General features: G+C 44.0%; 1 protein-coding gene across 1 annotated transcript in view; it reads right to left on the bottom strand.

The window, feature by feature from the left end:
• The window catches only part of MTIF3 (mitochondrial translational initiation factor 3), a 262702-nt gene that overhangs the window by 13298 nt on the left and 232369 nt on the right, over window positions 1–17035 (bottom strand). The window lies entirely within an intron of this gene.

The raw sequence follows: 17035 nt of genomic DNA, 5'->3' as shown, positions 1-17035 counted from the left end.
TATATTGGGAAAATTATGCTAAGGATGAAGCTGCCAGGTAAGAGGAAAAGAGGAAGGCCTAAGATAAGGTTTATGGATGTGGTGAGAGAGGACATGCAGGTGGTTGATGTGACAGAGCAATATGCAGAGGACAGGAAGAAATGGAAACAGATAATCCGCTGTGGCGACCCCTAATGGGAACAGCCGAGAGAAAAAAGTCTGCTGACGCATTAAGTGTACCATTATTAGTGAAAAACAAACAAAAATGGCTTGCTCTTAATTATAAAATGAAATGTTGCTGAATTACTAAGTCATTAAGTAAGCCTTGAACTAAAAATACAAACACAAATAAAAATCCTGACAGTCACCTCTGAATCCCTTTATTTTATCGTATATGCTGCTCTGCACACAAATGTGTGGGTTCGGTGTGTTGCCCTTGCAAGCTTAGGAAAGCAGGCCATGGAAGCAATTTTAGGTTAGCCAGAGGTATATGGTGTCTTCCACCTTTTCTACATATTCTCTTTATGTCAATCAAGCCAGGTTACATGCCTACGCTAACATATGTATGGATCTCACCTCGTAGATACTTAGATCCAGTCCCTTGTTTGCCACTTTGTCAATACCAAAGGCCAAAAATAAAAAAAAAAATGTCCAGCACACTAGTCTTTCAGCCAAAGTAGATATAGATTTATTTAAACCCACCAAAAGCAGCCCAGTTTCATCATCAAGCCTTCATCAGTGTTTTACAAAAGGCCAAAAATACCCGCCTTAAAAATACGATTGGTTGTCTATAAATGCTCTATAAGCCCTGGTTAGAACCCCCCCAGCTTACTGAGCCACATTTTCTCTCGAATAAAATTTGCCAACCACTTTTGTCCCTTCTGTCCAGTTATTCTATCAATAATAACAGAATTAAACTTAACTGAACCATGTGAAACTGAATGTTTATATATAGCATCTGAACTGCTTCTGCACCTTATGTCACTAAGGTGTTCAGAAATTCTAATTTTAAAGTGGCAATAGGTAACTGTCTTTCGACTTTTCCTGGTTAGGGGTCGCCACAGTGGAACTCCGGTCCACTCATGATTGGCAGTGAATTTTTACAGTGTCGAGTTGCCAGCCTGTCGCCCAACCTTCAAAGAAGGAACACCCATACACGCTCGCACCCACCTGCATGTCTTTAAATTCACTCGACCATGGCGAGGACATGCAGACTCCTCACAGAAGGTACACCAGCCGAGAATCGAACTGGAGAGCCTTTTGCTGTGAGGCAACAATGCTAACCGCTGCGCTACAGGTGGCTAAATAAATCACTCAATCAGTACTTCAACTGCCAAAAACCTTAATATCAAAAAGAACAGAAGTATTTGTGGAAGTGAAACTTTTAGTTTTTCATATGTACCTACAAAACTACAACTGCCACAAGGGTAACAACCTGATAAGGTGTGACCCTCAACAGTAATTTGGTATATATGAGGGATGGACATAGTCAGTTTCTTACAATGATTAAACTAACTACCCAATGTTTTACCTTTCCTTTATGAAAATAGACATCCTGATGGTAACAAATTAATTATTTAAACATTCATCGGTTAACAAAACGCCCCAGTATTTTTGGACCAAATCTATGAAAAATTGTGTATTACTGCCATAATTAGTGACTAGCTTCAAGGGTTGTTTATGATTCTGCCTAGTCTTGTATTGTAACAACTGGGATCGATCAACCGTACTCACCAAATTGGGAAGTATCAGCTACCTGAGTATAGTCATAACCCTATTATTAAACCTCTTAATAAGGTGTGGATTCTGAATCGATAAATCATGTTGAGAAGAACAAATCCTACATAAACTCAAAAACTGAGATTGGGAATGTTTCTTGTAACATGACGGGGATGGCAACTTTTGGCATGTAAAAGAGTATTACTATACTGAAGTTGCCAATGTATTATATTCGCCAAGTGCCATCCTCCTGCATAGACACCATCATATCCAGAAAAACAATCTTAGTTTGATGAAAATTTAAAGTAAAATTGATCCCCCATTTATTTTCATTACGATATTCCACTAACTCTTGTAAATATTCCAGGTCTGATCGCCACACAAACCAACAGTCATCCAAATACCTGCGCCAGATGTCTAATGAATCCAAGAAAATGTTATGCTTATTACCATAATAATTTGTTCTTCAATATAGCCCATGAACAGATCATCATAAATGGGGGCGAAAGAAGCCCCCACAGCTGTACCTTTGAGTTGTAAATAACATTCATCCTTAAAGTAAAACACATTTTTGGTTAATACATATTCAATTAAAACACACCAGAAATGTGTATTAAAACCAGGACTATAAATGGGGGCACGATATAACCAATACTCCAAGGCTAATAATCCCATCCAGTGGGGAATGTTGGTATATAGGTCCGTAACACATCTAATGTACAAAGATACCACCCTTTTTCAGTTGAGTATCCTGTATGATACGGAGAAAGCCTGTCGTGTCTTGGATCCGACATCTTGGATTCGAGATCTGAATAACCCAAGTAATGGCTTTAAATACTGAGATAAAAAAGGAGAGATAGTGGCTCAGTTAGTGACCCCATCCTTGAGACAATAGGTCGTGCTGGGGGTTGCCATAAATCCTTGTGGATTTTGGGTAAAAAATAAAAAAATATTGCTTAGAGGGATCTGAAACTGCCAACTGATAAAACATATCCTTGGAGATGATCCCTTCTCCAAAGCTAACTCCAAAAAACTATTTCAGATTAAAATTTGGGGGTGGGATTCAAAAACATCTGTTGATAAAATCGGTGGTCCATCAACTGTTTTTCAGCCTCTGAAAAATACATCGACCAGTCCCAGACTACTACAGAAGCACCCTTGTCAGATGTGCTAATCACTACTTGTGTGTTATTCAGAGTTTTTAAGGCTTGACATTGTATCTTGGTTAAATTATTGTTCCTTATTTTCTTATAAGAACTATAAGAAAAATGTAAATCACGAATTGTATGTTGTTGAAAAACCTCCACATACTTATTCACAGGAGGTGAAAAAGTAGATGGTCTAAACTTGAACCCAGCCTTATCATGTTCAGTGTTTGTTTTTTTATGATAAACCTATTTTAAATTCAATATTCTACAAAAAGAAAAAATCTGAACAAAAACTTCTTCTGAAACCAAATAACTAGGAATAAATCCCAAACCTTTATTTAACAAATCTGTTTCAATTTGAGACAATTGTGTGGAGGAAATATGTACATTTTAAAGTGATTCTACTTGGGTACCATCAAGTGTAACTGTCTCCAGTGTAGAAGATCCACTTATAGTGTTTGTGTCCAGCCATCCTGCCTCTTCTAAAGGGGAAATATATTTCTTTTTTGCCCTAAGTGAACCGGGAGACATGTCCCCTCAGTGCCAGCAGCAGATGAAAAGTCCTCTGCTGAAGTTTTTGTCTATCCATCACTGGATTTCAATATGGGCTTTTTCCTTTTCCTCTTTGAAGGAACTCCAAGATGCTCCTTTTTATCTAAAAGTTTTACAACCTTCTGAATCTGAAACTGTTTTCCCATGTTCATAATCCCTAATGTCCCGTTAAATTCTTAAGCATGCGGTTCCTTCTCTGGCAAAATGAGATCCTTTAGTTAACCCTAAAAAAAAAAAGGTCCCTACAGGCATTTTGTTGTTTAAAAGGTTTGGCTAAATTAAATAAAATTATAAATAATGCTAACCAAATTTTCTATTTTTTGTTCATAAAACGATAATAATGTGGTAACAAATAACCCTGAAGCTGTCTGTTGTGCTTTCGGCCAATCACAGTGCAACTCCTCATCCATACCTTTAACATAGGGTTGTGTACGTACCCCTAAGCCCTTTGGGATTAATACCTTTATTAGAGTAAACTTTAAATAATCTAAGCTGCCATACATTAGATCTCAATTCTTTCATAGTAGCAGAGATTTGTTGAAAGACATCAGACCAAGATGAAATACTGGATATATTATCAGTTGTTGAGAAACAAACAGCTTGGGCTAAGTTGAATGTGGCCTAATGCCCTTAGGCACTGGTTTGCCATGCTGTGAGTAGCAGAAACAAATGCAGTGACCTATTCACTTTGAAAGAGTCTGCTTGGAGATGGCCTTTCCTTGTGATGCTGTGGCATATGCCACTAGTAATTGTTCTATCTTTCTGAAAACTTTAGTTTTGTCCAAGTAGAATCTAAGTTGTCTGTGTACGTCCAAAGAATGCAGAATTTCCTCCCCCTTGTTCTGTGGATTTGGATAAAAAGTTGGCAAATGAACAGTTTGGTTAAGGGCTACACTGGATATCACCTTAGGCATAAATGTAGGGTTTGTTCTCACAGAGACCCTGTCTGGATAAAAAATGATAAAGGGTTCCACAGCCATGAGAGCCTGTAGCTCTGAAACTCGTCTTGCAGAAGTTATTGCTAGGAGCAGAGCTGTTTTCCAAGATAAGAACTTTATATCCACAGTAGCAGCTGGCTCAAAAGGAGGTATGGTGAGTTTTCCAAGACATAATTGAGGTCCCATGCAGGTACTGGCATTCTCCTTGGAGGCTTTAAGTTTTTGGCTCCTCTGAGGTACTGCCTTAATAAAGGATGAGAAAAAAAGTGGTGGCTCTGTAGTGTAATGAGCCAAAATAGCAGATGCATGGATTTTAATTGATGAAAAAGATAGGCCTTTGTCCAGCATCTCAGTTAAGTATTGCAAAATCTGAGGAATATTTGGGACAGCTGTATCAGTTCCTTGAGCTTGGTTCCAAGCACAAAATCTCTTCCATTTTGTAGCATAGGATTTTCTAGTACTAGGCCTTCTGGCTTCTAAAATTACATCCATCACAGCTTTACTGAGAGGTGTGGTTTGTATGGCTACATTATTTGCCATGCTGCCAGGTTTAGGGTCCTGAGCTGGTTGTGCAGAACCTGATTGTTTTGCTGGGACAGTAGATGAGGTATTTGAGGTAAGGTCCAGGCTGGGCATTGGGACAAGTTCCTTAAGATCGGATACCAGTACTGGCGTGGCCAGTCTGGGGCAATGAGAATCATTTTTGGCTTCTCCTGTCTGACCTTTCGGAGTATCTTGGGGAGGAGAGGCAGTGGAGGAAAGGCATATACTGATAGGTTTGTCCAGTTGAAAGATAAGGCGTCCACTTTCCAAGCTTGTCTGTGATAAGTCCTTGTGCAGAATCTTTTTAGATGATTGTTTTGAGGGGAGGCAAATAGATCTATGTCCGGGCGTCCCCATTTCTTTGTTATCATGCTGAAGACTTGTGGATCCAGGTGCCACTCGTGGGGATCCACAAGGTTTCTGCTTAGTTCGTCTGCCAGAGTATTTTCCTTTCCTGGCAGGAATTGTGCCTGCAGATGAACTTGGTAAGTCAATGCTGTGTCCCATAAAGCCATGGCTAGTCTGCAAAGGGGATAAGAATGAGTGCCCCCCTGCTTGTTTATGTACCACATGACCGTGGTATTGTCTGTCTTTATCAGTAGTTGTCCCGGATGAAGTAGGTCCTTGAAGGCTGTCAAGGCATTTGAACAGCTAGCATCTCTTTTTGTTTGATATGTAGATGCTTTTGGTTTGTGGACCAGGTGCCCTGAATGCCTCTTCCTGCCATGTGTGCCCCCCAGGCATAATCTGATACATCCGTCGTTAGGCTCTGCCTGGCTGGGGGTAGTGAGAATGGCTGTCCCTTGTTTTGGTGTCAAGCCTTTGCCCACCATCGAAACTCCTGTTGCAGGCAGGGAATTAGAGTAATCATTGTTTCCAGGCTGTGGCAATGTTGTGTCCAGACATTTTTTAGGTACCATTGAATTTTCCTCGTATGCAGTCTTGCATATGGAATTAGTAAGATGCAGGATGCCATGAGGCCCAAAGCCTGCAGAATTTTTCTTGCAGATAACTGGGCCTTTGTTGCCATTTGAAATAGGTAGTCAGTTGCCTTTGTTTGTCTGGAGTGAGGTAAGCCATCTGGGCAGTTGTATTTAAGCTTGCACCCAGGAATATTATCTCTTGAGAGCGTACTAGTTTTGATTTATTTTTGTTGACTGTGTACCCTAGGCATGTTAAAAGTCTTTTCACAAACATCAGATGCTGTATTAGAATGTCCTTGTTCTCTGCTTGTACAAGGCAGTTGTCCAAGTAAGGATATATTTGTATTCCTCTTTGTCTGCAGTAAGCAATTACTGGTGCCAGGCACTTTGTGAAGACCCTGGGCGCAGTAGATAAGCCAAAGGGCAGTGCAGAGAATTGGTAATGCTTTGAGTCTGCCTTGAATCTGAGGTATCTTCTGCATGATTGTCTGATTGGGACATGCAGGTATGCCTTTTTTTAGGTCTAAAGTCACGAGCCAAGCCTTGCTGCCCAGCATGGGCAGAAGTTGCTACAAGGTCAACATCTTGAATTTTGGTATATCCAGGAAAGTGTTTAGAATAGGTCCAGTACTGGTCTCCATGCTTTTACCTTTCTGGGTACCAAGAACAGTCTTGAGTAAAATCCTTGTCCCAGCTCTTGCTGTGGCACTTGTTGAATAGCCCTCATGTCCATGAGAGCTGCGTTTAGAGCCACTCCCCATTGATTTTTTGGCAGGTCTGGTGAACCGTTTGCCCTTGGCAGGGTATGATAATGAAACTTGCAGCCTTGTGACACTATGTCTAGAACCCATTTGTCCTGGGTTATAATGTGCCGATTTTGAGAAAAAAGTGCTAGTTTTCCCCTAAGGGTGCTGCCTGAAGATAAGTGCTTGGTGCAGGCAGGGGGAAGTCATTGGGACGGTTTCCTGTATGGTTGTGATTTGTCTTCTCCACCTTTGGAGGTAGAAGCACTCCATTGCTTAGGTCTGTAGGAACCTTGCGGCTGTGATCTGCCTCTAGGGCATCTGGATCTGCCCCTTTGAGGTCTGTCTGAGACTGGAAAGGACCAACTCTTTGTAGGCCAGTGTCTGCTAAATCTAGGTGGCTGTACCTGTAAGAAATCCTTTACCTTTGCATAGCTTTAGCTTCGTCCTCCATTTTCTTTAACACCTCTTCTGCCTTAACACCAAACAAGGTATCATGATGTAATGGAGCATCTAATAATTTTGCTTTAACATGGTCAGGCAGATTTTGTTCCTTTAACCAAGCATGCCTCCTAATGACAGAACCCGTAACAGCGGCTCTGCAGGAGGCCTCCAGAGAATCAGAACCACACTGCAAAGTATGATTTCCAACTTGTTCAGCTGCATGCAATAAATCCCACATTTCTTTGTTTTCTGCACATTCAGAATTTGCCATCATTTTCTGTTTAAGCAGTGTCATGATATATTACTGATATCTGAGCATATGAAACTGGCAATTTAAGGCCCTTATAGCCAAGGTAGCAGATGTGTAAATCTTTTTTCCCCATCTATCCAGTGCCCTAGAATCCCTGTCAGAGGGGGTAGGGTTTTTTTGCAGTGAAAGCCTTGACCCCTTTGGGATCCTAAGAAATAGTTTCTGGGTCTGCAGAAGAGTTTTTGAAAAGGAATTTATGAGAGTCAGGGACCCTGTAGTATTTGTCAGGCTTAACAGGAGCTGGAGGTAAGGAGTCAGGGGTCAGACTAGACTCCGAGAACACATCATCTACAATGTCTAACACAGGTGGAATAGCTAGAGGCCTGTGTTGAGGTAGTAAAAGGAAGTCTCTGAGCCTCTTCTTAGATTCTGAAAAATCTTGGCTCTCCCAGTGGAAGTGCTCCCTCATGGTATGCAAGGTTTCCTCAAAAGAGTAGTCCACAGGAGGAGAAGCTGAAGGAATTGATTCTTCAGCATCAGAATCCTCATGGGGGGAAGAGAATATTCCTGATCAGAAGAGGAATCAGAAGAAATGGAAACCTGATCTGAAGATTCATAGTCTGTCTCTTGCCTAGGCCTCTTATCAGGAGGGGGGGTGGGAACCCCTGATCAAGGTAATTAAGTCTTCGGCCATTTTGAGCATCTGTTTTTTGGGCATGGAGGCCTGCCCATGTGGCTGTTGAACTTGTTTCTTTGCCTTTAAAGGTGTTTTAGTCTTTGCCTTTGAAGTCGGTTTAATATATAATTGTTTAGGTCTGAATATACCCTCAGAAGCCGATGCCTGCTCAACGGCTCCGGACCAATCTGAGGGAATAATGTCCAAGGCTCTAATACCTTGCGTTTCCAGTGTCCTGGCCGACTCCACGTGGGAGTTGGTAGCGGCCTGCGCCACTAAAGTAGCAAGCATCAGGGCCTGCAAAAGTGCCTCACTGAGAACTGGCGAACCGGCGACTTGCTTAGGAGAAGCTTCGTCGTTGGTTTTCGACCTCGGTTGCCTGTCTTTTTCGTTGCATTTTTTGGGAACTTCGGTAGTTGGATGGCTATCCGACGACATTGTATAATTAAATCTTCACCCAAAATAGCTTAATGCAAAATGTACCGACGCTTAATAGTGTGTTGGTTAAATCTAGCACAAAACCGACAACTAGAAACGTCTTGGTCAGGGCCTAGGCAAGGAATACAGTAAGAATGAAAGTCCTTATGAGGTATTTGCTTCCCCCAAGAAATACAATTATTAACTTTTTCTGACATCAGTCTGGAGCAAGAAAAAAGTTTCCCCAACGGGGTACTTAGCTTTTAATGAAGACTTCGGCTCTGAAACTCGAATACAAAAATCTCAGGATTCGGCCAACCGGCACTTGCAAAATGCTTCTGCTTCGGGCACTGTGAGGCAAGAAAGACTGAAGAAAATGGCGTCGGCTGCATCATTTATACCCCTGACATCAGGGAGGAGGCGACAGCAACCGACACAGGACCCAAGACTTTGAAATTCAGGCCGAATGAGGGCAACCTGTCAGCAGGATAACCCAAATGTAATGAGTGCAACAGTGAAACACGAAGAACATCAAATCATTGTATATCTATTGCTTTTTAAGGTGGGTATTTTTGGCCTTTTGTATATCACTGAAGGATTGATGCCAACACTGATCTGTTTTTGGTGGGTTTAAATAAACCTATATCTACTTTAGCTCACAGACTAGTGAGCTGGCTATTTTCTGATTTTTGCTATTTTGACTTTTCAGCCGTGCACCTTTCCATATTGGCATGTCACTGGGTGACAATACCAAAGGCAAACATGGGAAGGCAATAACCCCCAAAAAGATGACAGATACCCAATGGCCTCTCAATCCTCTCCTGGCTAGCCCTTTTAACCCCAAGCCTGCTGCAAATACCTTGGTAACCAGTGGTGCAGGTAGCTACCAAGTTCCTATAGAATGGCTGATGTTATGGACAGTCACTGGCTGGAAAGTTTAAGAACATGGAAAGGGTCAGTTCTGCCATACCCAACATCTTTGCACCTGGAAAAATGCAGATGTGCAGTGTTTATCATAATAATACATCTCTGAAAAAAAGAGACTCTTGTAGAAGTGAAACCATCTGATCTGCATTTCTTCTCATCCAAAACTCAGATGTGCAACATGTTTTCAAGCTAGTGAAAAGCCATAAGGGCAAGTGTCACTGGTCTTGTACTGGTGTTCGTCTACTGTCAACTGGCCACACGCAAGAGCAGCATTTACCCATATCAAGTAACCATATCTTAAGTAAATATAAAAATAGCTAATTATATAAACAAATACAAACATGCAAGCCTACACCATAAAGAGGGAAAGTTGGAAGGCATCCCAATTACTACAGTTTTTTTCTTTCAGATACAACATAGAAACTTTTACCCCCATTAATTTAAATAAGAGTGAAGCCCATTGATGGATATTAGGTTAGGTTCACCCTCTTCATTAGTAACAATTATCATTTTCCTAGGAAGATCTTGTACAACAGATGCAGTCTTGGTGCCAATGCACACTGACACTGCGTACAAACCATAACCCCAAGCCTGCCAGCTCACTCCAAGTCAGCAGTAAGCACAATTCAATGCAAATAAACAAATACTGGCATATGCAGAAATAACAATCATGCCACTCTTCAGTTTTCTTGCATAAAGGCATTCCGAAACGTACCTTTTCGAGGGGTGCAAAATACTACCCTCCCCCAGCCCGTGCTTCATAAAGCCCTCAAGGACTGTTGCTGTAATTGTGCTTATCTACCAAAGAGAAGTTGGTCAAGAAAAATGCTGACATAATTTCACCATAAATACAATAAGGAATACTGAAGACAGCCTTGGTGATATCTCAAGTAGATATTGGGGGTGGGGGTGCAGACTCATGACAAACAACCTACTATGCACTAGGAAAGATGTCTGGTGGCTGCTGGAAAGGACCTTTAAACTGCAATGGTGACCTAGTCAAACATTTACTGTTATGATTAAATGCTGACATTTGTGTACTAAGATCATAGTAGGAATTGCAACTGCAGAAATATTCCTTATCCACATGAGAGTATTAAAGCTTCGAAAGCAATAATTATTGGGAGGAGGTCAGAGCATTCTCTGCTGAATGACTGTTGTGAAACCTGCTTTGCTTTTAGACAGTATCCCAAGTTACTCACATCTGGAAAATATGTGGACAAATATCAATATAACAGCCTCACGAAAACCCTGAGCTAATATGTTCTTGAAAAATCCTACATTTGTGACTGCCACCCTGGAAGAATTTGCCCTAACTGGTTTTACCAATGTTTTGATGCAGGATTTACAGCCAACAATAAGTGAGCTGGCCAATCACTTTGAAAGGGTTTGTTTACAGACAGTACGACTTTCTCTGGCATAAAGGAGAAAAACACTTTACAAGAACTAAACATGTCAGACAAAAGATCAGCCTGGCAGAGTTGATGCCTGGAAGGGGCAGCAAGGAGACAATCGTCCAGGTAGGGGAAGACTTGGAATCCCTGTAGTCTCAGGTGAGCCACTACCACTGCCATCACTTTGGGAAACACCCTGGGGGCTGTGGTGAGACCAAAGGGGAGCGCTAAGAACTGATAATGACTGGCTCTCAGATGGAAGCGGAGTATGCATCCTGGAGGTCGATTGAGCACATTCAAATCGCTCTCCTGCAGAAAGGGCAGGATAGATTGAAGAGTGACCATCTGGAATTTCATCTTGGCAACTGACAAGTTTAAGATGGAAAGATCCAGAATGGGTCTCAAATCCCCCGTCTTCTTTGGCACCAAAAATAACCTGGAATAAATGCCTAATCTGGTCAGGGGGACAGGTTGGATGACTCGTTTTCTTAGCAGCTTTGCAATTTCTAGTGCTGCTTCCTCCCTTTGCGAGGTTGGAATGTCTGGGAGGTGTCTGGATGGAAGAGGCGACTGGTTGAAAGTAATTGAATAGCCTCTGGATATAATTTGCAACACTCAAAAATCATCTGTTTAACTCCCAGGACGTTGGGTGTAGTGAGAGACGTCCCCAGACTGCCTCCAAAGCCGAGCAGCTAGGCAACCTTTCAAGGTTGCTGTGTGGGTCTCTCAGCGAAAGGCTCTCAAGACCCATGATTCCTTGGACCCTCTCTGCCTCTAGGGAGGTGTCTATCAAATCTCCCTCTACCTCTGGGGAGAAGGCGAATCCTGAGTGTCTTAGAAGTAGCACTGAGATTTCCGGAACCACATCTTCACCTCCTACTGATTCATTGAAAAGGTTCGTTGAGGGACTGAAAAATGGATCCCGATGGAGTCTTCCAGTCTTTCTCACTCAGGACTAGAGTGTCACGTACAGACTTTCCAAAAAGGGTGGAACTGTCATATGGGGCATTAGTACACGACGGCTTAAAGGGCTCCAAGAAGGCACAAAGCCGGAGCCAGGCATGGCGCCTGATGACAATGCCTGTGCCGGCAGCTCTAGTGGCACCCTCAGTTGCATGGGAGAGGAGACTCAGAGAGGTATTAGCAAAAGACATGAGGGTGGCCATTCCAGAGGAGAAAGCTTTCTTGTCCTCCACTGATATGGACCCAGGGGTAGACTCAAGAATCTCTTTGACCAGATCATGCTGAAGCATAATCACATGTGCCAAGTAATTCAAGGCACACACTGAAAACATCGGTGAAGCATACACCTGCTTCCCAAAACAGTCCATCATCCTGGACTCTCAAGCAGGTGAGCTCCTCCTTAGTGGCCGCTGCCACCACCATGGCATCAACCAGGGATCCTTTGGTCCAGTTGGTCCTATCTGTAGGGGCACTCGATGTCAGGGCATTTGGGGATTGGCTCCACAGTGTCCGGCTCCTTCCATGCCCAAAATGTAATAAGATCCACTAGTGGATCTGCAGGAGAGGACACCCAGGAAGTAGAGGGTCCTGCTCCAAATCCCTCTAGAACACTGATTCATACAGGTTAGGTTTTTGGCAGACCACCTCCCACATTGGCAGAGGATTCCCATGATACCTCCAAAGGAGACATCCTCATGGGAGGGGTGACCGTGGGAAAATCCCCCTTCCTCCAAATCAGTGTCTTCCATGAGGCACTCTGGTGGAGAGTCCAAGTGCCTTCTTTTACATGTATGCTTGCAAGGCACCGCCTCAGTGGGGGTCTCTGGGGGAGGACTCCCCAATGTCTCGCTGTTTCTAACTGGGAGCTCCCTGGGGCAAAGAGGCATCAAGCTGTCCCTCAGTTAGCAGGATGGACAGATCTGCACCAGAAACAGAGGGAGCCAAGGCGGACTCCAATGACAAAATTGTCAAGGGTCTCAAATGTATAGAGAACACCCTCTCCATCACGTCGAAAGCCAAAGAGGAATGGACCTCCTGAGAATGGACTACTGAGGGAGGCATAACCCTCTGACTCAACGGGGGAGCCAGAGCTGAACCGCCTGGTGCCGAGATCCCAAGAGGAAGGCCCTGCTCCAAAAAACTCGTAGCAGATACCATCCCCTTGGCACCAAAGCTATGGCTCCAAGAGCTGGATGGATCTGAACTATTCAGATCCGACCTACTCAAGGCCATGGCTGGCGTCGAGGTACAAGGTACCTTCGGTGCTGACTCCTCGATGTCGAGTGTCCTTGAACCAGAGGGCTCCAAAACCGGGGGTCTGATCGGAGAAGGAGTAATTGGAATGAAAGTGGATGGCATGCCCTGCCCCCGCTCCAGAGGGTTAGAGGGCAAGCAAGACACCCATTTGTATCTGTGTGTGGATAAACCTCCTCATCATCCTGTCCACCTCCACTTCAGAAAGCCTGCGGGTGGATTTGGACGAGAGGGGTGGTGGGGAGAGACTTGAGCAGGCTCTGGGAAAAACGACGGAAATAGAGCTGGGGAGGACTCTGTCCTCAGAGCCGAGTGGACCTTTGCTGGAGGACCCACTGAGGAAGAGCAATCGGGGGTCTGCTTCCTAGGCTTGTCTTTTGACTTGGTTGGTTTGTCCCCGTCCCCAGACCTCTTGGTGGGAGGTTGAATCCCAGAGACCGGGGCAGAGACGAAGAAAAAGCTGGGATAGAAGAGGCCTGGGCCCCAGAGGTAGGAAGGGGAAGAAGGCCTGTGAAGATTAATTTGTTTCTCCTGTTCATTAATGTGGGAGATTCAACCCCGCATAGATGGAGCAGCAGGTCTCTAGAAGGGCAACCCCAAGGCATTCAATGCACAGAGTGTGGCCATCGGCTGGGAAGAGCTTATGGCCACACTCCACACACTTGCGGAACACTGTTTTGGGGTCTCAGACATGGTAGGCAATGCTGAGAGGCCCAAACAAAATCACATGCACACGCTCAATACAAAGGGAAAATAGGGGCTTTTTTTTTTAATCTGACACTAATGCATGACATGATGCGTGAGGTACAAAGGATAGAAAAAGGGAACTTTAAGAAGAGAAAGGATATAAAAATAAGAACAAAATACTTAACCTAACAGCAGCTCGAAGCAACAGATCATTATGCAGACATGAAGCGTGGCAAACAAAATCTGGTAGAGGAAGGAGACAGGGGCATTATGGGTGGGGGAGGAGCTTGAAGCTCAGATCACATGCTGAATATGCGGCCGAGTCAGATCCATGTTGGATCAGAGAACCCACAGGTTGAAGTTAGGGTTGGGAGGGTGGCCTAATGGTTAAGGTGTTTGCCTTACAAACACAAGGTACAGGGTTTGAATCTCACAAGGGATAATTGTCTAGGCTTAAAATGGCTCACAAGGGCAGTTAGCCTAATACTAATCTATCTATGAAATAAGACAATGACTTCAGATCAATGCTTGCACATCAAGGCCTGCAGCTGGGACACCCCTCCTGATGAGACTTCCACCTAGGGATGTTTTCCAAAAAAGGGTATAGAAGCATTAAGCTCACAGCAGACAGTTCTTCTAGAGGATAAGTTAAGTCCCATGGGGGAAAAGAGCATCCTATTTAGTTTCATGTGAAAACCCCCTTTTAAGAAATGCTTCCTTAGGCAGTACAAGGTCAGTGAGCATGCTAAGCACATAGGTGTACGAATGATTCTTGGTGAAAAGCTGCAAGAGATGCTGCTAGATTTAACTCATTACAGCCCAGTGCAGCCTCCGGGCATTTCTGCAGTTACCCCCTACTGACGCTTCTAGGTGTTAAATATTGCTTATTCACATTTGCATTAATAATTCAAAAAAAGAAGTTGCGTACTCACCATAATGTTCCATCTGAGTAGTCAGCAACCTGTGGGTTCCGGATTCGATACGGATCCGAGCTGGCAGCTTACTAAGCTAAAGATCCGAGCTCCAACCTCCTCCCCCTTACCCATACTACACTGCAACCACCTTCCAATCCTCAGATCGCAGTTTGCCACCCACTGCGTGACACACAACAACCTAAGATACCAAAAACCTAACCCGAACACATACACCAGGCTCATCAGACTCAGGACATCGAGCCCAAACAGAGAAATAATCACCAAGGTCAAGGGGAAGGAGCGAGGGAAGGTTGCTGACAAATGAAGTCTAACTACTCAAATGGAACATTATGGTGAGCACATAACTTCTTTATCTGAAGTACTTAACTTCATTTGATCATCAACCTGTGGGACAGAGTCCCCAGCTACCCAAAATCTTGACAGGCCCTTAAGGAAGGATATTCCTGAACACTGCAGAGCCAAAGGAAGGCCTTCCTCTAGACATCATATCCAGCTTATAATGAGTAATAAAAGTGTGAGAGGAAGCCCAGGTTGCTGCTGAACAAATATCATCCAGGGAAACTCTAGACCAGAATGCAGCAGAAGTAGCCATAGAATGGGTAGAATGAGCACGAACCCTTTCTGGTTCTGGTAATCCAAGTTCTTTATATGCTTGTAAAATACAAAGTGAAATCCATTTAGCGTGGGTCACCTTTGAAACCGGTTTCCCTAAAAAGGGTTTAGGAAAGGAAATAAAAAGCTGATCAGATTTACGGAAAAGTTTGGACCTATGTAAGTAAAAACATAACTGCCTGTGAGCATTCAGCAAATGAAGTTTGTATTCCCCTTTATTTTGAAAATTAGGAAAAAATACAGGCAGATTAATAGACCGATTAATGTTTGACTCCTAAGCACTGAGAGAACCCTATCCTTATGAATAACTAAACATGGGGGTTTCATACATATGGCTTGAAGCTCCGACACTCTCCTGGCTGAAGTGATAGCTACCAGGAAGGCTGTCTTCCATGACAAGAATTTCAAGTCAACTGATGCTGCGGGCTCGAATAGAGGCGCAACTAAGGCCTGAAGAACCAAGGTCAAATCCCACAGAGGGAAAGGGTGTTTGATAGGAGGTATCAATAGAAAAGTACCTTTGATAAAGGTCTTGCAAATTCTGGCAGCAGCTAGAGAACCTGAATTTTCCCCTACATGAAAATGGGATATAGCCGCCAGCTGGACATTCACTGTGGAAGAGCTGGCCCCCAGCTGGAAAATATGAGACAAAAAGCCTAACACCACTGGAACTGGAGTGGTAAAAGGATCCAAATTTCAATGAGAAGCCCATATGGAAAAATGTTTCCATTTACTACTGTACACTTTCCTGGTACAGGACTTGTCTGTTGCTACCAGAATGGATTTAACTGGATAAGAGATACTGGGAGTCCTGGCAACTAATGGAACTGGAGCAACCAAGCTGTGAACTTGAGGCTGTCCAGATTCGGAGGAGGAATTCCTGAGGGATGAGGAATGAGATCCGGAATGGGATCCAAAATCCAGGGCGGAGCTAGAAGATGAGACTGTAGGCAAGGGAACCAAACCTGACCAGGCCAGAATGGGGCTATGAGAATAACCCTGCTCAACAACCGATGAGCTTCCTGCAAGAATTTTGTCATGAGAGGAAGTGGGGGATACACATAAAACAGACCAGGTGGCCAAGCATGGACAACAGCGTCTCTGGGGACTTCCCCCGTCGGAGGAATCAGAGTGAAAAACTTACCGCACTTCATGTTGGACGGCGATGCAAAGAGATCGCAGCAAGGCTGACCCCACTTGAGGAAGATCTGTTCCACTACACAAGGGTTCAAAGACCACTCATAAGGCGAAAGGATAGTCCTGCTCAATTTGTCTGCCAAAATGTTGAACCGACCCAGGATGTGCGTTGCTATCAGAAAACGGTTGTTGGAGATCGCCCATTCCCACACTCTCATGGCCTCTCGACCAAGTGGATAGGACCTGGTTCCTCAGTTGCTGATGTACCAGACCACAGACATACTTGTCTGACTGGACTGCAATAGTTCCCAGAGGAAGAGAGGTATGAAGGGCCTGCAATGCTAAAAGGACTGCTCTCATCTCTAGAACATTGATATGTAGTCTTGCTTGGGGTCCACGTGCCTTGGACAGTCCTGCCCGAGCAATGCCCCCCACCCTATGCGGGAGGCATCCGTGGTCACCGTGGCTTGGGGCAGAGGCGTAACAAAGGGGCATCCTTCTCGCACATCCTGGGATTGAAGCCACCACATGAGAGAAGCTTTGCACACTTTGCTTAGAGGAATCGGAAAGTCAAGAGACTGATATAGTAGAGACCACAGAAGTTGCAACGTCCACTGCAACACTCTCATATGCAGATGTGCACAAGGAATCAGATTTATAGCTATTGCCATGGACCCTAGGGCTCTCAGGACTAAATTCACTGGGGGTGCAGGAGTCTGAAGAAGCACCAAGACATGAAGGGCCAGGCTCCGAAGTCTGTCTGGGGTTAAAAATATCCTGGCCTGAAGAGAATC

Source organism: Protopterus annectens, chromosome 5.part1 (assembly GCF_019279795.1).
Source record: "Protopterus annectens isolate FY-2018-M chromosome 5.part1, PAN1.0, whole genome shotgun sequence".
Lineage (NCBI taxonomy): Eukaryota > Metazoa > Chordata > Ceratodontiformes > Protopteridae > Protopterus > Protopterus annectens.
Note: the sequence above shows the minus strand (reverse complement) of the source record. Positions and strands in the feature narration are given on the sequence as shown.